This window comes from Poromitra crassiceps (assembly GCF_964638095.1).
Source record: "Poromitra crassiceps genome assembly, chromosome: 4".
In the NCBI taxonomy this organism is placed as follows: Eukaryota; Metazoa; Chordata; class Actinopteri; order Beryciformes; family Melamphaidae; genus Poromitra; species Poromitra crassiceps.
Window position 1 is genome coordinate 47,989,404 of NC_139626.1, and position 24,105 is coordinate 48,013,508.

A 24,105-nucleotide genomic window follows, 5' to 3' on the forward strand; every position below is an offset into this window, starting at 1 on the left:
GGATGAGTTTCCCGAAGGAGCACGAATTGTAATGTTGAATGAGTAATGGTAATCAATGTTAATGTTAATCAAGGACTAAAGCCTTGCACTTGTTGGCTATTTTAATTAAGCCCTATACCACTTTGGAATATGTTTTTATATATTCATTTTTGTGCTCTCAAGTAGCCTAGATACGTCGTTTGATCCCGCTGATCGATTGCAGCTGAATAGTGAGTGGAGAAATATCACTAAACCGGCATAAAAAGGTTACATAAACGTCTCCAAAGCGCACGGTGCCGTGTGCGCAATGGAGCTGAGACTGACGTTGGGTTGGAATTGAAATAGTCATAGCTTACATGCTGGCCTACTACATCTAAGCAATTTAATATGGGATCACCTGCACACAGGCGATCCCATATTAAGATGATTCATATCTAGCCTACTCCTGCATTTTGCAGCTGCAAGTGTTGCCTTTGGCCTGTATGATGTGATTGAACTTCATATTTCCAGCATCATTATATGAAATATGGAGATATGCGACTCTGCTGACAATATATGTGACCACAAAATAGGCTATTTTTTATAAATGAAATCTATGCCCGCACATACCGTGTCGTTCAGAAGCCTCTTTTAATTTTATTATCATTCTTTTTTTTATTGATAGCCTATAGGAATTATTCAATCAGTGCGACTAAACATGACATCATTATTATTCGTTGAGCCTAAATGGTCTACGGATTTTGGATTTAGGCTACACATTGCTTCCACTCGCAGTTTATTGAGAGGGTGAATTCAGCTGCTGTAGGATACGTGGAGGCAGAAACCGCTCTTCAAATAAATGACTGATGTGAATAAAAGTGGTAACTTTAGACAGTCATTCGGGAACAGACTAAAAATATCCAATGCGGATTTTGATTCTGACATAGTAGTCGATGGCTTTGATGAATGAGGAAATAGGCGTGTCTGGCGCTGTAAAAGCTACGGTTCTGAGCTGAGCGGTCCATATTGCATTGTGATTGGCTAGTTGTTAAAAACCACGCCTCTTTTGCGGGCACGAGCTCGTGTGCACGGGCATTTTCATGTGCACGCGCAGTCAACTTGATTAGAAAAACCTGGTTCGAGTTAACGACTGGCAAACGAGGTTCGTAGTACAAGTTAACTACAATCGAGCTGATCTGGTTTAGACAAACCAGATCAAGGGACAGATCCTGGATCTTCTTATCCAACATTCGTAGTACAGGCTACTGATACGCTGTATACATGCACTCAAAAGACAGGTTATTGGCCAAAAACCTAGGTATGTTTATCGGTTTATTCATAACCCGATTACGGCCATAAACGGATAAAGCTTATGGGTTTATGCTGTTTACATGACCATTTGAATAATCAGGTAACTCCAGAAATCCGCTAATAAACTGTTTATTGTCTGCATGTAAACGCGCTCATTGTGTGACTGTAAACAAAACGATCAGGAAACAGAAGTGGATGGATCCTTTGACAATACAGGCGGTTTTTGGTAAGATTTTATTTGGAAAAGTCTGATGTTTATACTTAACTTAACAACTATAGACCGATCTCCAACATCCCCTTCCTGTCTAAAAGAGTAGAACACGCTGTTACTTCACAATTCAAAGCCCAACTATCTTCCAATAACCTATGTGAATCATTCCAATCCAGATGAGGATCTAAACGCAGCACCAAAACAGCCCTCCTCAAAGTCACAAATGATCTTCTCTGCTCTGATGCCGGTATCAATATTCTCATCCTGTTTGACCTCAGTGCGGCGCAACACCATGAACCACTCCATCCTCCTCCTCCCCTGCCTTGAAACCATTTTCAATATCACCGGCACTGCACTCTCCTGGCTCAACTCCTGCCTCTCAGACAGACATTATTAGCATCATGCCACCGCCAATCTCCCACTGCTCCCCTCTCCCAAAGTGTTCCCCAACGGCTCATTGTTTGGCCCCCTCCTCTTCATCCTATATACATGCTTGCTCCCCCTCAGCCACAACACCGGCGTCATGGACTTCAGTTCCACTGCTACGCCGACGACATCCAGCCGTACATCTCCACCAACGCAATCACCACTGCCACTCACTGACCTGACCAACTGCATCATGGAAATAAAGTCCTGGCTCCAAGCCAGCTTCCTCAAACTGAACTTGTGACACATTCAAAATCATCACCATTGGCTGAAAAACTCACTGAGCAAATCCGCCGACAACTTATCCCTCACCCTTAGTACTGTGTTCACTTCCCCTCACATTGGCCACCTTGGCATCATCTTTGACCAAACCGTCTCTTTTGGAACATGTCAAACACATCACCAAAACTTTGAGGTGGTCTTCTTCCACCTCAGAAACATCACCCGTCTCCATCCAGCCCTCTCCTTCCCAGCCGCTGAGTGGATTACTGCACCATCCTTCAAATGGGAGTGAGTCTACGCTGGTCCGACGATAGCATAGAACACGGCGTTACGGCACACAAGCCGCCAAGCCGGGGCACAAGCGCAAAAAGCAGATAGTGCTGGACGACGATAGGGCCCGTGATGTTTAGGCGTGTGTGTCTGTGTGTGTGCGTGCGTGCATGAGAGAGAGAGAGAGAGAGAGAGAGAGAGAGAGAGAGAGAGAGAGAGAGACTGGCATGCAGGGAAAACAGTGAGCAATATAGAGAAACGGAGGTGATAAAAGCAAGATCGAGATGTTATTTGAACATTAAATTGAGAATGGCGATCGAGTTACAGCAATGGTGTTCAGGGGGGGATTAAGGGCAATACATTTAAAGGGCACACTAACTTGTCTGGTGCAACCTGTCTCTATTAGGGCAGTAGAGCCTATGTCCATTTTATTTTTGTATCTGGCGGTGCCATTTGTGTCAGTACGTCGGCGCTATAATGTCACCAAGACAAATGACTGTACATTTACTGAACTTTAATTTATTACAATTCTGAATAAAAAAAAGAAATAGGCAGGCAATTAGGCAAAAATTAGGCACTATAAAAAATAATCTTTGATTTATTGAGTTCAAAACTTGGCATTTAAAGGATGGGTTTTCCGTGGGGAATATGAATATATATTAAATCTCACGCCCCTAAGGTTTTCGAATCCGTTGAAATTTTTGAAATTGGATATTCACTGCCAGAGATATCAAGCATCTCTCACATATTTTTTGGGCCAGCCGACGCGTTTCGCGTCATCTGGCCTAAGTCCGCCTTGCGGAAGTCGTGCACCTATGAACTACAACTGTTGTTGGCCATGGTCCCGCCTCTAGAGGTCCTCCACGCCCCTTCAGAGGCCTTGACCAAAACAAAAACGCAGCCATCTTGTCAACCGCCTAGCCTGCTGTAGCTAATATTAGCTTCCCATAGTTCCTTGCAAAGAGACCATTATCTCGGGAACGGAAGCACTAATCGACACGGGACTGGCGGCATTGGAAAGCTCGTCAAATTTTACATCTAGTAGTAGGTGGGTTGAAGTAACGAAATCAACGCTGAGCAATGTACCCGTTTTTACACATTTTTACAGAAAATAGTTACAACATCAGATGCGCGTAACTCCTACGAAAATGCCTTAAAATGCATGAAATTTTTTTTATGAAGACATCTCCCGACATATACTACCGTTTACATTTGGTGCAATTTGGAGGCAATTTTATTTTCGATTTATTTCTTGTTCTTTGTATATTTTATTGTCGAAGCCTTCTTCTTCTTCTTCTTTGAGTTTTATGGCGGTTGGCAAACATATATGTGCATTACCGCCACCTACTGGAGTTTGATATCAGCCAAATGCCTGAGGGGTGGGCATAAAAACGAAGGCCACGCGAGCCCAGTGCATTGTGGGAAATGTAGTATTTCGAGTCCCCGCACCCGCACCTCCCCCCCACCACCCCCCCCCACACACAGAGTGGATTTCGGTTGATATCTCTGTGAGTAAACCTCCAATTTCAAAAATTTCAACGGATTCGAAAACCTTAGGGGCGTGAGATTTAATATATATTCATATTCCCCACGGAAAACCCATCCTTTAACTCATTCACTGCCAATATCTGACTGGCATTTTTGGCACAGGCCAAGTATTTCCATAATGTTTGGTCATCTTTCAAGACCCACAGTAAATTCTGTACTAGGACTACAGTGATGTCCAATACCTCGAAATGAAGATCTAAGTCTCTACTTTCACCCCCAAAAAGAAAGTTAGCTTTTAGCATGTTCTGTACTCTACTTATAACCCTTTTTATACACCCCATGTTCACCAAAAAAGCCTGTCTGGGAAGAGAAAAGGGAGAAAAAAGCATTTTTGTAAAAGGGCACAATCTCAGGCATAACTCACTCTCAATTCTTTTATTTTGAACTGTATTGACATCAGACATGTAAATATTATTCGTTAGGACACAAATGACAAAAAAAAAAAATATATATATATATATATATACACACATGAAGTGCTTTTTTTTTACATTCAACAATACAGTTTACTCGGTGTGAGTGTGCAGACAGACAGACAGACAGACAGACAGACAGACAGACACACCGACAGACAGACAGACAGACAGACAGACAGACAGACACACACACACACACACACACACACACACACACACACACACACACACACACACACACACACACACACACACACACACACACGATCCCCCTTTTAGATTTCTAACCCAACATAGGATAAGCAATAACCACGCCCTGTGGCGCTGGGATTGGCCAGGAGCAACACTGGAGGGCGAGCAGCCCAGCGATTTCATGAACCAACTGAAGAATCTTGAGAAGGACAGCGGGCTGCTGTGAGTGCCTTCTGCCCGCTGCTGCCTAGCTGTTCCTGTGTTTATTTTGATTTGTTCTGGTACACCGTCCTCGTCCATGTCTCCCTGTCATATCTATGATCGTTCCCGTTTTCCCCTCGGCTATTCAACACGTCCTCACCGCCCTCGCACACTGATCGATCATTTCCTCATTCCTCCGATGATCAAACACATCTCTTGATTACTTTCTCCCGTTTTCTCCTGGCTGGCACAGAGGAAGGCGACTCCAGCTCGGCGTTTCAATGTTTCTCCTGTCTGCACAAGGAAGCGTTACCCGTTCTCTGCATTTCCTCTTGCATCAATTTCAAAACAACAGCTGCGGTATGTGTTTGATCGCGTGCTGTCGGCTACCCTTTGAAGGCAGGGACCTGTGTCTGTGTGACAGGCTGGGCAAGTGTTTGCTGCAGGCGCTGCACCAATAAAAACAAAAACACGTCAAACACGTCCTTGGCGGGGAAGGCCATTGCTGATAACACGTCAAAGACGTCATTGGCGGTGAATGAGTTAATACCGATCGAGGGCTTGGAGTGCAAAAAAAGTGCGACTTTGGACGAATATGAATATTATATATCAATTGAAAGGTCTCAGTGAGATCTTTTCAGTGTCAAAGAAACACAACTGAAATCATGACGCATACGTTTTAATGGGTCTGGGTCATGGCAAAAACAACAACTGAAAGCCATAACAGTAAAAGTAGGGTTTTGTTTGCTGGCAAAAGGGTGTAACTGCACTATGTGCTTTTACTTTATTATAGACCATATCATATAAGACGCACAACGACACTTAAAGACAATATCTACGCCACATGGCTCGCAGGCAAGTAAATCAATTCGGGAAGACACTTCATTCAACATTCAGCCCTGTGAGCTCACATACTGTGTAGATAGTCCCAATGGCTGTGGAGTTTTCATCCATGGCGTGAACTAACTCTTAAATCTCATCCAGAATCAACCATCTTGTCCCCCTTCTCTCTCTTCTGGGTGCAGCAGGACTCAGGCGGGCCTCGGCGGCAGACGAGAAGATCTCTCTGCGTGCTTTCTCTTGCACTGGCCCCTCTGCCACTGTGGAAGGGGTGACGGGCGCTGCCTTCCTTTTCAACCTGGCTGCAGCCTTCATCTTCCAGGAGGCTGCAGGGAGGAGAGGCGCAGGTGGAGGAGATGGAAGACCATTGCTTTTTCTGTCTTCAAGGGTCTGGGCCTCATCCATATCCAGAAGCCCCTGCAACAGGTCGTCCCCGGCTCCTGCGCTCCTGTAGTCAATCTCCAGATAGTCGATAATAAACGTTGCCATCGTCAGCTCATTCAAGTTGGCTGTCTCGATACTGTTGCTGCAGTTCACTTTGTGTCTAATATGCTTTTTATCCGGTTAAACCCTCCTAACGCCCTCGGAGCCAATGAGCACAGAGGGTCACACTGACTAACCAGCGACACTGCCCCAAGTTTCTACATACCAGAAAAATGTCAGTACCGGTATATAAATGGGAGCTAGGGCTCTGTCTGTTTCTCTGTCCCACTGATGACATCTTCAGTGATGTCACAAATGACATCATCAGTGATGTCATGAATCTGATGCCATCAGTGATGATGTCATCAGTGATGTCATCAGTCTGAGGCTCACAGGAGAGACTGAGGAGGCTCACGAGAGAGGGAGAGAGAGAGACTGAGGGAGAGAGAGGAGAGGGAGGGAGAGAGAGGGGGGAGAGACTGAGGGAGAGAAAGAGAGGGGGAGAGAGACGGAGGGAGACGCGCGCCAATAGGGCAGGCAAGGCCACACAGCAGCCGAGCTGCAGGCCTCTTCGGTAGTTTTAAATTGTGTGTGGTGTTAAAAAAATAATAAACAAATAAAGAAAGAAATAATTCTGATTCAATTCAACAAGGTTGGGAACCACTGGGTTGGCTTTGCTCCTGTCCTCTGATTTTTTTTGCAGGTACTAAGTCACATTGGACAAAAGTGCTAATGACATAATGTAAATCTAATGTACATTGCAATTGCAATAAATTGTTTAAATGTACATTGTGTGGATTTTGGCGACAAATGAATCCAAAACTATCCGACAGCATTCAGATTTAATTTACATCCACTGAATTATTTTACTGATTAGACCTGATCTGTAATGGATAACATTGATAACATGCTACACTGCCTCCGGTCAGCTGATGCAGAATCGGAGGCTTCCACCAACACTTCTCTCTCAGGTCAGGACCTCTGGCCTGGAGGAACAGGTGAACAGCAGGTGGTGGTGGTGGGGCAGGGGGCGGGGCCAGACGTCAGGGTCACACCTGACGAAAGGGAAATTCTCGCTGAGGAAGGAGCGCTTTGACCCAGATGAAAATGATCATGTGTTCTCACTCTGTATAGGTGTTGTCTGTCTCTGTCTGTCTGTCTGTCTGTCTGTCTGACTGACTGTCTGTCTTTACTCTGTCTGTCTGTCTGTCTGACTGTCTGTCTATCTGTCTGTCTGTCTGTCTGTCTGTCTGTCTGTCTGTCTGACTGTCTGTCTGTCTGACTGACTGTCTGTCTGTCTGTCTGTCTGTCTGTCTGTCTGTCTGTCTGTCTGTGTATTTATGTTTGTCATTCTGTCTGTTTATCTCTGTCAACACAATGAGCTTTTATCTCTGTCTCTTCATGTTTCTCTTCCTTAAACTCTTTTTAAGAAGTTTGACATTTGGACTTTCCCTATACTCCAAACGTGAAATGAAACAGCTGACAGTGTCTCCTCTCTTTGATCTCTCTCTCTCTCTCTCTCTCTCTCTCTCTCTCTCTCTCTCTCAGCACACGCTCTCTCTCTCAGCACACGCACACAACACCCATATATGCAGATATATAAGCCACATCCGAGCTCCCTCTTCCCCAACATCAGTACGTTGTTTCCAATAAGAGACATAAACCACAAGCTGCAAGCCCACACACTTCCTTTCTCGCACTTAAACACACACACACACACACACACACACACACACACACACACACACACACACACACACACACGTGTGCACGCACACACACACACACACACACACACACACACACACACACACACACACACAGATAGCCTACCGTTCCTCCTCCTTTGTGCATGTGTGTGTGTGTGTGTGTGTGTGTGTGGAGCTCTCTCACCTCCCACCTGCCCACACACATTTCTCACTTTCTCACTTTCTCACTTCCTGCCCCTCCCCCCCCCTCTCTCTGATACATCGTCATGTTGGTTTTGTGTGCATGTGTTTTGTGTGGTATGGACAGAGTATATGTGACAGAGTGTGTATCAAAAACTATCCTGCTATACAAGATTATTAGAAATCCCAGCAGGTACTACTTACTTTCATACAGACGCACCATGTGAAGGATCTCATGCCAAAAAACATTTCATGAGTCAATATATAAAACTAGAAATCTTGCGCTCTACGCGCGTTCGATTCCTAGGTTCAAATTCGAATCCCTTACATTACTAGTTACTGGGGAAAGTAATACAATTACAGCAACTAAATGACAGTAACTAAGTTACTGCCCAACGCTGGTCATGAGGTGAGGAAAGCAGAGGAGACAGCTTGGGTCAATCTTCTCGCTAACAACGTAAACATTTTTAGAATCAAGGTAAGACGTACATTCTGAAAATTCCGAGCATATACGCATCGGTCTGCGTATGCTCGCTAGCTCGGCCACCCGCAGCTCGGCTGCTGCGGGCCTCGCCTGCTGTATTGGCATGTGCAGTGTACAATTACAACTTCATCACTGATGACATCACAATTGCTGGAGTGACCATGACTGATCACATCAAGAAGTGCTCGAGTGACATCACTCAGCGCACAATTGCTCAACTTCGCATCACTGATGACGTCAGTGAGTGATCAATAGTGAGAGAAAAGTAGAGTCCGCACATCACTGATGATGTCATAGACATTGTGACACGCACACACACATAAGGGACAAAAATTGCAGACCAAAAACCCAGACAGGACAAAAGGAGGATGTAACACTAGAAATCTCGCGCACTACGCACGCTCAATTCCTCAAGGCTCAAGCCTCACCGGCCCTGCAGCTCGGCGTGGGCTCGCATACGCAGTTCGGCTGCTGTGTGGCCTCGCCTGCACTATTGGCATGCGCACAATTGCTCAACTTCACATCACTGATGACATCACTCACTGATGATCACATTGGTCGAGTGACCAACACTGATGACATCATCGAGCGCTCGCGTGACATCACTGATGATGTCATAGACATGATGACATCACAATTGCTCGAGTGACATCACTGATGATGTGTGAGAGTAAACATTGTGACATCATCAGTGATGATATGAGAAAAGGTAGAGACACGCACATCCAAACACATTAAAACACTCAAATGTGGAGCCCTGCAGTGTGCAAACTTCTTTTCCTTTCCAGTAGCATATCAGTGATGATGTCATAGACATTGTGACATCATCAGTGACATCACAATGTGGGACAAAAATTGAAACAAACAAACAAACAAACAAACAGAGTCCACTTACTCTATGATTCTATCATCAAAAACAGAAACTGAAGTTTCTTAAGTTCAAGGGCGTTTCTAGGGTCTGAAAACTTTTTTTTCAGATCTGGGGCTATTCATAAAACATTTGGGGCGCCCAATGTCCAGGCCGAACGACGGCCATGCTGAAGTTCTTTAAATGGCTCATAACTTTACACACTCGATCCGAAAGTGGTGCCGCGCGTAAATTCAGCTCGAGCAGAAGCCTGGCCATTCACACCAGAACCGGTCACAACCTGTACTACCTGCCTGCCTGGCTGCACACAATCGCTCACGGCTCACGGCACAGACCAGATGCTGAAACTATCACTGCAGGCCGCGAGCTGCCCATACCGCGGCCGGTGTGACCGGCCAATCGGTTAACAAGGATGCCGAAATGAAACTGCCTGCGCGTCCAGACGCGTTGCGTCGCTTCAGCGTGCGGGGTGTTTGCACGCTTAGCAAACAATGATGTGCTGAACTTTTATGCCAGCAACCCTTTTATAAGAGCAGTACTCTGATCCAGGGCCCGGCACAACTGCACGTGTTGCCCCCCTCCCTGTTGGCGGCCCTGGCTGGGATGATGGTGTCGGAGGCCGGGCTAAAGTCCACATGGACCTGGCGTAGGTTCCTGCAGTGTCCAGGTGCGTTAGGATGGAGTGGAGGGCCATGTTTATAGCATTGTCTACAGTAGTCATTCATGTCATCGTCATCACGCACGCACGCACACACACACACACACACGCACGCATGCACACACACACACGCACGCACACACACACACACACCTCACTCGCCTTCTTGGTTCCATGCCAAACCCCACCCCCTCTGTCTGTCTCTCCACCCCTCCCCCTCTCTCTCCCCTCCCTCCCTCCTCTCTCTCTTTCTCTCTCTCTCTCTCTCTCTCTCTCACACACACACACACACACACACACACACACGCATGCGCACGCACACACACACACACACACACACACACACACACACACACACACACACACACACCTCACTCTCCTTGGTTCCAAACCCCACCCCCTCTGTCTGTCTCTCTCCCTCCCTCGCTCCATCCATCTCTCTCTGTCTCCCCCGCTCCCTCTCCCACTCTCCCTCCAACTCGCCATCTCCCTCTCTCTCCCCTCCCGCTCTCTCTCTCTCCCCCCTCCCTCCCTCTCTCTCTCTCCCCTCCCTCCCTCTCTCCCCTCCCTCTCTCTCCCCTCCCTCCCTCTCTCTCTCTCCCCTCCCTCTCTCTCCCCTCCCTCCCTCTGTCTCTCCCCCCTCCCTCCCTCTCTCTCTCCCCCCTCCCTCCCTCTCTCTCCCCTCCCTCTCCCCTCCCTCCCTCTCTCTCTCCCCCCTCCCTCCCTCCCTCCCTCCCTCCCTCCCTCTCCCCTCCCTCCCTCTCTCTCTCTCCCCTCCCTCCCTCTCTCTCTCCCTCTCCCCTCCCTCCCTCTCGCTCTCCCTCTCCCTCTCTCTTTTCCCCCAATGTGTAGTTTCGTGCCTATGTAGTTTCTTTAGTAATAAAATCATACCGGCGGTCAGTTTTGACTGGCAACACAACAGATATTGTGCCACTATTTTAAAATGTGAAATACTGTAGTTTTTAAACAAAATTACCTTGTTAAACTTTGACCCAAAGTAGTCTGTGATAAATAGAATAGGTTTCATCCGAGCATTTGTCAAAAATAATTTTTGGGGGGGGGGGGGGGGGGGGGGGGGGGGGGTTAGGGGGGTTCAAAAGTGAGTTGGGCTCAGGTCAATGAGGCCTAGGCCATAAATAACAAACAGCATAGTAAACCTACCTACCCAGTGTCGTTCAGCGAAGGTTCTTATCAGAGCCGAGATGATCGATAAGTCCTTTCCAGGTGTCCTCACGTCGTGTTACCCTCTCAGCCCAACACATCACAGCATGTCATCTGTAAAGAGGTCATATACAAAGTGAGTTTTGTCTGTTGCCTGAAACTACTGAGTATGAAAAGGGAAATGGAAAGAGAAGCCTGAAGGGGTTTCCACCTCTGTTTCACACTTCACTGCTACTACCCAACCGCGCTAACCAACACTTTTTTAATAGTCAGAAATGTTTCCTACCTGACTTGAGATACGACCGAGACAAGAGAGTCGGGTTTTGGAGAGGAAACGAGTCCTCATCACTCTGACTAGTCATGAATGAATAATAAGCCCCATATTATTCAGTTTTCATTCTTTTATTTTGGCTCAGGATCAGAATAACATTAATTGTAATGTTTTTCCAAATAAATGTAGTTAAAGCAGCTACGAGCAACTTTTTCGATTGTTATTAAACAGTATAATTACAATATTGATGCATCACATCTTACCTATAATAGTAGCTGAGACCAAAGCCGTGTGAATCGGAGATTGCTCCCTTAGATGATTATTAAGTCTGTGTCTGTCTAAACTCGCGTCAACAGGGGGCTCTCTCTCTCTCTCTCCTTACCGCCGGACCGGCTAAACCCGGAAGTGAAACCCGGAAGTGAAACGCAGCTGCCTGCCTTCACCCGTTCACGCTGCCTAGCAACATAGCATAAACAATGTGAACGCCACGCATACTCTCGCGAACATCTCTCGTTATATTCTAACAGGTTTTTGGAAGTTATTTTGTGGTTATGGCCGAAGTGGCTGCTGCAAACCGTTTCATTTCACTTCCTGATCTTCCCTGGCCACAGACAGACTAACACTGGCCGATTCACTCGGGCTTCAAGCGAGACTACTCTGCGTTGGTCTCGTCTACTATTAGAGGTAAGATGTGATGCATTGATATTAAATTTATACTGTTTAATAACAATCGAAAAAGTTGCTCGTAGCTGCTTTAAAAGACTATTGATTGGATGAATCTGAAGAGTTACGTCCTCACTGCATGGCAGAACAATTCAAATGCTGTAAACTGTTCCGAACGATTCGAATAATGGATTAGTGAAGAGAGCCAATCAGAATCGAGTACAGTTATGAAGCGTCTGAAAAGGCCTGGAAAAACGAATGGATTTTGGAAAATGGAGCAACTTTATATAGAAGCACTCAAAACGTATTGTCCATTAAACATCTATAAAGTTCAGAGAAACCTTTAACTCTTATCTAACCAGGCAAATAACTCAATTGTATTGACAGCAGCTGAGGGGAACTGCATAGTTTCCCAGTACTAGCCTGGGTGAAGCCAGCCTTTAACATGACGTCACAGACTCTGCCTGTAACATAAGTTTCTCATGTTTCTTTGTGACTGATAGTACATAGAGGTCACTCACGTGGAGGCTGGGTTTATCCAGGCTATCAGTACTACATCACCATAGACTTTCTGGTCACTGATTATAAATATCATATTTTATTACTAAGCCAATATGCAGAAATAAAATCCCCACACTGCATACAGCAGCTGATTCATCTCCCTGTGTGTGTCATGGCAGAGTGACAGCAAAGAGAAAACATGACAGCCACCATGAGCCGTACAGTTTGGACGTTTTGTAGTCCAGCAGCACAATGAACTAAGACTGTCCGAGGCCACGGGTCTTTATCAATGAATAGTTACAAAAAACATATTCTTCACAGTCTGGATTCATAGTTACACTCATCATGCTTTAGTTTGACAACTTTATACAAAAGAAGTGAACACAACAATTGCTTCACTCCAAACATACTGATGAGAATACCAAAGGAGAGAGTCGAGTCAGGTTTATTTGTAGGCTATGACCCTAATTCACAAGCATGTCTCAGAAGACTTTACAGAGAATGTGTCTAGCTAAATATAGCTAAGCACAATCAATAAACAGAATTGAAACATATTAAAAAAACAAGCATAGCGAGAGAGATGAGAGGAGAACCTTAACCTGAACTATATACAGTAGCAACCAAAGAAGCTAGCTAATATATAGAGCCTAACCTATAACCTATGCTAAGCTACTCTAACCCACCCTAACCTTAACCTGAACTAGCAACCCATCCTATGCGTCTGCACGGCATGACCTGACCACCAGGTCTTGGCACGCCAGAGTCGCCTATATGCATGCAAGGAAAATCCATTATAGGCTGACTCTAAGTGGATTAATCATTACGGTAACCCTTTATTTTACAGGTACCCTAGTTACATATGAACTATTTGTAATTACACATGAACACCAAATGTAATTATACAGTAATTACCAATAGTTCTAAATTACGTTCATATGTAGTTACATTGTAACAGACCTGTAAAATGGAGTGAGTCTGTTCAACTGTAGTTCATATGTAGTTACATTGTAACAGACCTGTAAAATGGAGTGAGTCTGTTCAACTGTAGTTCATATGTAGTTACATTGTAACAGACCTGTAAAGTGGAGTGAGACCGTTCAACTGTAGTTCATATGTAGTTACATGGTACCGGACCTGTAAAGTGGAGTGAGACTGTTCAACTGTAGTTCATATGTAGTTACATGGTACCGGACCTGTAAAGTGGAGTGAGTCTGTTCAACTGTAGTTCATATGTAGTTACATGGTACCGGACCTGTAAAGAAGCTCCGGGCTGGGACAGAGATTGCTAAAACCAAGTGGTGGATTTGAACCACTGAACTTCTGATTGGAAAGCAGGCGGCATTAACCACTCAGCCACGAGGGCTTTCCAACTTTCATGGTGGAGTTTAAGAGGATAACTGTATGTCAGTCAGATGTAGTTCCTGTCACTTCATAGCTTTGTTATTATACACAGAGACTTGGGGGAAAATATTGATACTTTATTTAGTTCTAGGTATGATTTTGTCCAGAATTCCCATACAAACATTCTAATAGAAGTATTGTAGGTATAGAGGTAACAGTGAAACTATAATCAAAATAGCCATTCCTCTACATTCTAATTGTTAGCTTATTGTAAATGAGTCATTTCTCCATCAATTTCCCAATTTCTCAATTTGTTGGGGACCCAGTCACACTGCAGAAATGCATTCACATTAATCAATATTGCCTGTCTTTCAAGCTACAACTAACAAAGTATCAACATTTTCCCCAAGTCTATGCTTATAATAACAAAGCTAGGAAGTGACTACATCTGACTGACATACAGTTATCCTCCCAAACTCCACTAAGAAAGTTGGAAAGCCCTCGTGGCTGAGTGGTTAAAGCCGCCTGCTTTGCAATCTGAAGTTCAGTGGTTCGAATCCACCACTGGGTTTTAGCAATCTCTGTCCCAGGCCAGAGCTTCTTTACAGGTCCGGTACCATGTAACTACAGTTAAATAGACTCACTCCACTTTAGAGGTCCGGTACCATGTAACTACATATGAACTACAGTTGAATAGACTCACTCCACTTTACAGGTCTGTTACAATGTAACTACATATGAACTACAGTTGAATAGACTCACTCCACTTTACAGGTCTGGTACCATGTAACTACAAATGAACTACAGTTGAATAGACTCACTCCACTTTACAGGTCTGTTACAATGTAACTACCGTACATATGAACTACAGTTGAATAGACTCACTCCACTTTACAGGTCTGTTACCATGTAACTACATATGAACATCATTTATAACTATTGGTAATTACTGTGTAATTACATTTGGTGTTCATGTGTAATTACAAATAGTTCATATGTAACTAGGGTACCTGTAAAATAAAGGGTTACCTCTTTGGAAACAACCACATACCACAAGTCCACACCCACACATACACATACACACACACCTACACACGTACTCCCACTCACTCACTCACTCACTCACTCACTCACTCACTCCCACACACACGCATGCATGTACGCACACCACGCACGCACACGCACACGCACACACACACACACACACACGCACACGCGCACGCGCACACGCACACGCACACACACACACACACACACACACACACACACACACACACACACACACACACACGCACACACACACACACACACAATTCATCCTGTTTCTGAGGAAATGAGTGTTGTGGTTTGGAGGCAGAGGAGGAGGCTGGTGAATAAAACAAGTGTCATTTTCTTATAATGAGAAACACCAAAGCATCTTTTATTATATTGTTGTTGTTTAATCAGATCTGATGTGCTTCAATAAAACATCATGTCATGTGTGAAATGGCTGCAGCCTGTCGTCGTGGTGGCAACGGAACAGGTGTGTTGTCCAAACCCTGCAGTGGAACTTAACCTTCAAGCGCCATGTGAAAAATGTATCAAACACAATCACATTTAACCTATGTAACTTCAGGAAGATCAGGACATCTTTGACAGATAATGCAGCTAGGATGTTTTTGCATTCCATGATCTTTTCACATATTGATTATTGTTTTGTCAACTGGTCTCTCACAGGTGCAACAACCCTTAAACCTGTTGAATTGGTTCATAAAAAAAACTTTAAACATTTAAAAAAAATTATCTTTTCACCATTGTGGCATCCTTGCAAAGCATAACTTTTTAAGCTTTGATCATTAAACATTTTCTAAATTGCCTGTCTCATATAAGGCGTTGCATGCTTGCGCCTCCCCCGTTAAAACAAAGCCAGGTGTCTGAGCCTGGCAGTGAGGACAGTTAGGGCTGGCAACTAGTTTCATCTTAAAACACAACAGGTGTGACATAAGCTCTGTGAGTCATCTTAAAGTGTACAAGTTGATACACGAGGTTCTTGGAAGTTTAAATTGGACCTTACTGTTTTCCAAACTGTATGAGTTCCCTGTCGACTCCAAATGTTTTGATAACTCCCAAATTTGCTAACTTAAAACTGATCCATAAATGTATCCATAATCAGGCGCCACGTTTTTTCGGCGATATGGTGGTACCGCTTGGGGTTTCTGGCACAGCCACTAGGGGTGCTGTGGCAGGGAACTGCAAAGTCCCTTTCCGAAAATCCTCCTTAGGACAAACAGCTTTTTCTGTACAGGGGGTTAAGGCCTGGAACTCATTACCTACATATCTTAAACAAGACCACAACTGGGATCATTTTAAACTCAATGTGAAACAGTATTTGAAGAGCCAGCAGTCATGCTCTCATTAGTAACTGATCTGCTGTGCATGTGTGGGGTGTGTGTGTGTGTGTGAGTGTGTGTGCGTGTGTCTTGTCTAGATGTGTGTCTGTGAGTGAGTGTGTGTGTGTGTGTGTGTGTGTGTGTGTGTGTGTGTGTGTGTGTGTGTGTGTGTATGTGTGTGTGTGTGTGTGTGCGCGTGCCGTGTGTGTGTATGTAGGATAGATGGATGTTGCCAGTGTATTTGAGTAAGTGTGAGAGTGGATGGGTGTGAGTGTGGATAAAACTCCCCACTTTAAGTTACTAATCTTATGTTGTTATCCTTGATGTCATTATTGTATTACATTAACACACTAATGTATCTTTACTACATATCTTGTATACTGTACATAACAGATGTATATTTGTTTTATGTTTTATATTTTGTGTAACCTAACAGCAGTATTCTATAGTCTGTATTCTGTACTCTGTTTTTATATTTGCCTTATAACATCTAGGGACACACATTGCAAACTAGCTTAGGCTATAAATGTAACAAATTTACCACGAGAGGGAGGGGGTTGTGGGCACATTTACCACTGGTACAGGGTTGTGGCACGAGGCGAAGCCGAGTGCTATAAACCCTGTACCAGTGGTAAATGTGCCCACAACCCCCGACCTCGAGTGGTAAATTTGTTTTCTACAACAGCTACCAAATAATATAAAAAATACACAATTGTAACATTCAATTCATTTATTTACAATCATTATTGGTTTCAGAATACATTTATCCTTCCGCCACAGAATATAGTTCCATACACAAGATCAATGATTGCACTAAACATTTAGTTGCCTTTGAGCCAAAAAACAACTAACCTATTCCTTAACGGGATTCACAGTTATTGATACATTGCCTGTAAAAGTACAGTTATTTAAACAGTTATCTAAAGCAGCCCGTTTTGGTGGTGGTGTGTTGATATCTGGCGCCGGCAGAGGGCGTTTTTCTGATCCTACTGTAACCCCTGGAGATGCCAGTATTGTGCTCCAGCTTTTCCTTTCATTGATGTTGGGACGCCAGTATGACTGTAGGGAGGTGTCACTCTTGTGCCCTGTCACCGACATGATCTCTTTTGATTCCAGTCCCGCGTCAGAAAGCTTTTGGATTGTAGTCACTCTTAAACAGTGGTTGGTGTAGGAGACTTTTGTTCCAGCCAATTTACAGATGGAAGGAAGCATGTTTGCGAGGTGATTGATCCCCATAGGTCTTTTTGCATACCTAGGGAAAATAAATATTTGCGTTAATGCAATGTAACATAAGCCATCAAATGCTACAAAAGCGCTACTAACGTTACATTGGTAACACTGGTGACAAATTGTGGACTAGGCAATGAACTCACCACTTATCGTTGGTGTAATCCTTCCTTGGATGGAGATAGAATGCAGGTGGATTAGGTGGCAGCAGCGACAGGTACTTCTCGAGGGAAGCCACAGGACACATTGGGTTTCCGGGTTCTTCATACATAAATCCCCGCAGCCTTTCCTTGTTGATCTCGTTTACATCTTTGTGGTTCTTGGTTGGTTCGTTGAACGTTAGAGTTGCGAACTTCGCACTGTTGTCGTCTGTGCGTACAGCAAATGACTCGGGTTTCAGTCCACGGTTTCCCTCGTTTGCGCGGCGCCCCATGTGCAGCTGTATGTCAAACCACACTTTGTTGACTAATCCCTGCGGTCACGGTGTATCGGGAGAAAGCGCCATGGAAGTCTTAATTATATGGAAGTCTTCCTCTGTTATCGATGGGTGGTGGGTGGAGGTGTCTCTTCCTTCCTTTCGCAGTTTCTTCATCATCGCAGTGAAAACACCATTGCTGCTGCTGAATTCACTGTCACCGAATAAGCTCCACGAACGGGAAAAGGGGGGGTCATTAATGAAAGACCCGCTCGCAGACCAGCATATCCACTGATACTGTACGGCTCACCTTTTACAGTTTTAACAGTGGCGTAGAAATTGCTGAGTGCCAGGTTGAATTCTTCCTTGCAGATGTTCTTGAAGTCAGGTGCAAGATTCTTTTGAGCACACCAGGTCTGGAAACATCGTATTGCCCAATTTGTTTGTTTGATAGTCCCAGGTTCACTCCGTGACACCTCAAGCTCAGCCAGTTCTCTCTCCCCAATTTCACCATGTCGTTCTTTGTTCACTTCACCTTCATCTTCATCTTCATCTAACCACTGCTCAAAAGTCAATCCACCCAGTAAATCAAACGTTACTACGAAATCGGACATTTCCTTGTTGAGATTTGTCGACTGACAGGCTAACAGTGGGCGGAGTCAGCACAGGTGTTCTTCATTCAACAGGGAGCGGAGTGATACTGCGGTTGGAGCCGAACTGTGGGTTGTTGGCGTATTTACCACTGTTGCTAGCCAATCAGAATCCAGTATTCACTCATGCTGTTGTAGAAGTTAGGATATATAACAAAGACTGTTTCTTGTGAATGCTCTATGCTTATGTATCTGTCCCTATAGAAATAAACTTTTCAATCAATCAATCAATAGAACGATCAAGCAGAGTATATATACTGTTTACTGTGCTGTTGCTTTACAATGATGCAAAAAATAAATGTCTCCCCACATAATATATATTCTGCATACAGGTCACATATGGCAGAATACTGCTCAATTAAATATAATGGCCCATCTACACAAACATCACTTACAGGGGAGTTACTTACCCATTCACTTCAATAGAACTGTCCCCAAAGTCTAGCCCCAATGCAACATTTGAACGTTGTGGTGAGTTACTGTATGTCTCTTCCTTCTATATAGCACACAGAGAGGAAGCAAATTGCTGCATTTCTGATCAACTATGTCATATATCATGTTATTTATGAGGGCTTTAAAACATCAATGACAGATGAATAGATCTGGGGGCCGGGGGTTTCAATAAGTGCCACTTTATGAACATTTATGGCAAGAAATGGCAAAAAGGCTCCAGAGCACAATTGACTGCATCTACATCAGCTGAGCTTTTTATTTGTGTAGTACTGCAGGCGGCCTCTGCGCTGGTATTGCGCAATACCCTCAAGAACGCATCGTCTCAAACTGCCAACAGCGTCATGTGTGCTTGTGACCTAGCAAGTTCATTCTTCCAAGAACGACTAGCAAGAACGTTCTCCCCAAGAACAAGAATGCATTCTTGGTATTGAGAAACGGCCATGGAACATTAGTGTTTTGCTTGCACCTGTGTTTACCCTGCCTTTTCCACACAAAATGGCCACCGTGAGAAGGGTCTATTGTAGGTGGGGAAACTGACTGGAGGAGGGCTTTAAGTACCGCCCACTTCAATATGGAAATGGCTAGATGGGACACCGCTGACTGCAAGGTTCTCACATTACTTTTGTATTTTAATTAATTTAACTGCATGGGTTTATACGCTTCATACTGTTAAGGTAATCCAGATGTCAGGATTTTATGGTAGATTAATTAAATACATTTTGTTTTTCTATATGTCAGCTGGGCCCCTATACAGCCTACCAGCACCAAATATGATGACTGTGCAGAGATCAAGTTCTTTAATCAGACAGACATCCAGACAAACAGGTGGAATTCTGCAGATTGTGACAATGAAAACTTCTGGATGTGTGAAAAGGCAGAAGTTCTATAACTCAAATCCAAACCCATGACACAACTATAAGACAGGGAGATAAGATGCCATGTCAATCAGTTTGAGCTGATGTTGCAAATGTAATCTTTTTCTATATTTTATACTCATCTTATGTATTTGTTTGTACTTATCACATTAATACATTTTATACTTGTACTTTGTACATATCTTAACACATTAATACAGTTTGTACTTATCCCAAACATTATTCTTATCTACATATTCAGTGGGTTGTGTACATCATTTTTAATCATATTTCTTATACTCAATATGCCTATTCAGCTGGCATTTTCATTAAGTTACAGTAGAACAGCCACGAGACAGCCAAAACATCTTGATAATTATCCTCACATGTTGTTTGGGACAGAAAGAAAATGTCCCCGGCCACTAGCTGTCTATTGTAAAGATGAAGCTAGAGTTCATTGTCGAACAGGACATCAACTTCGTGAACCCCTGACCGGGTATGCTTCCCGGGTACGCTTCACTCTGCATCTGACTCTTGTGTCCGATGTATGCCCTTATTAAAAATTGTATGCACTTATTGAAATCTTGCGCTCAGCTGACGACATGTTGTCTCTTGATATTGTTGTATTGTTGATTAATTGACTTATCCCATGTAGCCCATGACTGAACGGGATCTTAGGTGTACGGCTTCGATCATTGAAAATCATGAATCCATTTTATGATCCATGTCACCCCCCCCCCCCCATTGGTCATAATCATATAGGCATTTGTAAAGTGAAAGATAAAATGTTGCCTATATTTAAATGTTGAGAGAGTTGGGTTGTTTCAGATACAGCTACAGTAGGCAGAATCCCCCCCCAGCAAGACAGCGGAGGCATGTCTCGCCCTAGTCTGCCTCTGATTGGGTTTAGGCATGAGGAGGTTGGGTTTAAGCATGAGGCGTGATGATTGGTTGGGTTGAGGGTTAGGGCAATTGGTTTGGGTTAGGATAAGATATCAGGGTAAGCCAATCAGAGGGGGGGAGTAGGATGCATGCCTTCAACGTCCTGTAGGGGGATATCGCCTACAGTAGTGCAGCAATTTTCTTTTTTTTTTCTTTTTTTCCACTCACCTGAAAGTTTCCTCTTCTAATATTCATGATTGTTGTTTTCTTCTCCTTTAAATTGTATTTTGTTTTGTTTGTGTGGTAGTTACATTTTAGAAAAGTGCTATAAGAATAGCCAATAGAATCAAATATAGCTGGAATGACTGTTGTTGCTCCAGTAAACAACACTGGCTTGTGGAAATACAAGTGATATCAGGCTTAGCTCAGTTTACTTTGTATTTGTATTGTGGGTCTAAGAACTATATGATTATATCAATGCACCATTTCATTTAAATTCCTCCATTCTGTGTTTTCATTTGTGTTTGTCCAAATAACCCTGGAGCACCTAGAGTGTCCGATATGTCCGAGATTTTTTGTTGTTGCTTTTCTACAGTTTTTCTACGGTTCTTCTGACTGTTGTTTTTATCATGATTTGGCATAAATAAATGTGCACCCATTTCACAGATGAATTCTGGATTTGTATCTTTTAAATCAGACTGCACCATGCTTAACAGCAGAGGTGTTTCTTTATTGTGTTACAGGTACCAGCAGTCCTACCTAAAACTACAAGATTTATTGTAGAGATGTACAGATGCACACTGGCAGACTGTGTACATCTTTTTTATTTTCTTAAAATGTAGAAGATATCAACAAAAATATACAAAAAATATTATTAAAAAATAATTTAAAATATAAAAATATATGTAAAATATAAATATATATATACAAACATTTCTTTCTGTTTAGATGTTTTTATCAACTTATTTTCACTGTATTGTGCTTTTGTCACCTTACTTTACACCTTAATTTAAAATATATAAATATATGAAAAATATATAAATATATATAAATATATATACACATATTTTCTTCTGTTTAGATGTTTTTATGCACATTTTCTCACTGTATTTTATCATTGTGCTTTTGTCATCTTCTATATTTTCTCACTGTACAAATGAACAATTCAAGTAAATGAGTAAATATTGATTGAAAACATTTCCTTATTGAATCCACTTCATGTTCAACTTTTGAGTGAGTTTTGAGTGAACGTCCATATGTCACATCCTATCGAGCTCTGTCCAATTAGGTCGCTCTGTCCCGAGTGATCGACCAATGGAAGAAAACATCAGGGTGACACTGGACACACACAAACTTTTGGGCTTCAGTATCGTCTATATGCAGCATGGACACCAGCACCAGCTCCTGCATCACATGGCTAGCTTGTCTGGGAAGCTAAACAATGTTTTGCTGTGGTATAGTCCTTGGATGGGAGACCAGCTGGTGGAAGTGGTGTTGGAGGACCAGTAGGAGGTGCTCTTCCGTCTTGTTACATGAATAATATCCCCATCCCCAATGCCATAGGTGTCCTGTGAGTGAGCACCGTCCAGATGAGAGGTTAAAACAAGGTTCCCATGGGCACTCATTGCCTTGGTAAAGTTGTTAAACTGGCCTTTCTTCCATCATGGCCACCTAAACATCCCTTGATATCTATTGTAATTGGATCTTTCAGTCCTCTACTCCAGTGGCTCTCAACCTTTTTGACATGCGAGGGTGATAAACTCGGGACCCCCAGGTTGAGAACCACTGCTCTACTCAACACTGAGATAGCTGATGTGTGGTGAGCGTTCTGGTGCAAACTGGTTGCCGTGGCATGCATCACCCAGGTGGGTGAGCTCAGGTGACAAGAATTTATTAATTAATATACTACATTAATAGTACATACATTAATAGTATATTAATAGCACAATGTACACTAATGTAATTATTGTATTATTTTGTTGATGATGATTGTATCATCTTTTGTCTCTTCCTTGACTGAGCTCACTGTTTGTTTTTACCACTGAGCAGATCATCAGTGACACTCTCACTGGCATGTATCCACCACCGGAGGGCTCTATCGGTTGTCAGAGAAATCCCCTCTATATGTGAGCTGGCAGTGGTACGAGATCCCTGGCCCACAGAAGTTCAAGGGCAGAGCGGTGAGAGAAGGCAGAGCGCAGCGGGACATGTTGGAGGGAGGAGGAAACAGGAAGGCTTTGGGTGTGGTTTCAGACGGGTCGTCGACGTCCTCCAGGCTGTCCTGACTGACCTGCTCCCCCCAGCTGCCCGTGCCTGAATCTGGGCTCTGGAGCTCCGGCCTCTTGGCCTGGGGCTGCTCTACTCGCTCATAGTCTGAAGAAACCGGAATCGTTGCTTTGCTGTTAATGGCACCAAACACGTCGGGTAAATCTGCAAATTTTCCCTTCTCTCCCTTCATCTCCTCTTCCCCTCCTCCTCGCAGCTCCTCACCTTCACCACTGATGCTGTCTACTTCCTCCAGGCTCTGCTGACTGACGTGCTCCTCTTCCCCGCTGCCCATGCCTGAATCTGAGCTCTGGAGCTCCAGCCTCTCGGCCTGGGTCTGCACCACTCGCTCATAGTCTGAACAAACCTGAATGGACCCTCTGCTGTTAATGCCACCAAACAATTTGTGAAACTCTGCATCTTTTCCCTTCTCTCCCTCCATCTCCTCTTTCCTTGTTCCTTGCAGCTCCTCACCTTCACCACTGATGCTGTCTACTTCCTCCAGGCTCTCCTGACTGACCTGCTCCCCCCAGCTGCCCGTGCCTGAATCTGAGCTCTGGAGCTCCAGCCTCTCGGCCTGGGTCTGCTCCACTCGCTCATAGTCTGAACAAACCTGAATGGACCCTCTGCTGTTAATGCCACCAAACAATTTGTGAAACTCTGCATCTTTTCCCTTCTCTCCCTCCCTCTCCTCTTTCCTTCTTCCTTGCAGTCCCTCACCTTCACCACCGGTCATACTGACACTATCCACTTCCTCCACACTGTCCTCACTGACCTGCTCCTCTTCCCCAATGCTGATGCCTGAATCTGGGTTCTGGAGCTTGCAGCGCTGGGCCTGGAGCTTCTCCACCCTCTCATAGTCTGGACATACCTGCATAGCCTTGCTACTCTCACTACCTTTGAACAACAATGGCAGAATCTCCATGTTTCTCCCGTGCTCTTCCTCACTGCCTTTCTCTCTGTTGGCCTCTTCCCTCTGGACGGCAGCGGGCCCGTAAGGTGAGTCAGCGCCGCATGGCTCCAAATTTCCCTCAGTGAGAGAAGAGAGAGGGGGAGGACATAGCTTGGAAAAACTGGAATTCCTGGAAGTCGACTGGTTGCTGCTGTCCCATATTATCTTGTCCAGTAGCAGTGCA

General features: G+C 44.2%; 1 protein-coding gene across 1 annotated transcript in view; it reads right to left on the reverse strand.

Moving 5' to 3' along the window:
* The window catches only part of LOC310774624 (uncharacterized protein), a 48,582-nt gene extending 24,842 nt beyond the window's left edge, over positions 1-23,740 (reverse strand). The window contains exon 1 of the mRNA XM_083634718.1: positions 23,732-23,740. The gene's annotated coding sequence lies outside the window, so the exon portion shown is untranslated. The remainder of the gene's footprint in view (positions 1-23,731) is intronic.
* Positions 23,741-24,105: the final 365 nt, after the last annotated feature.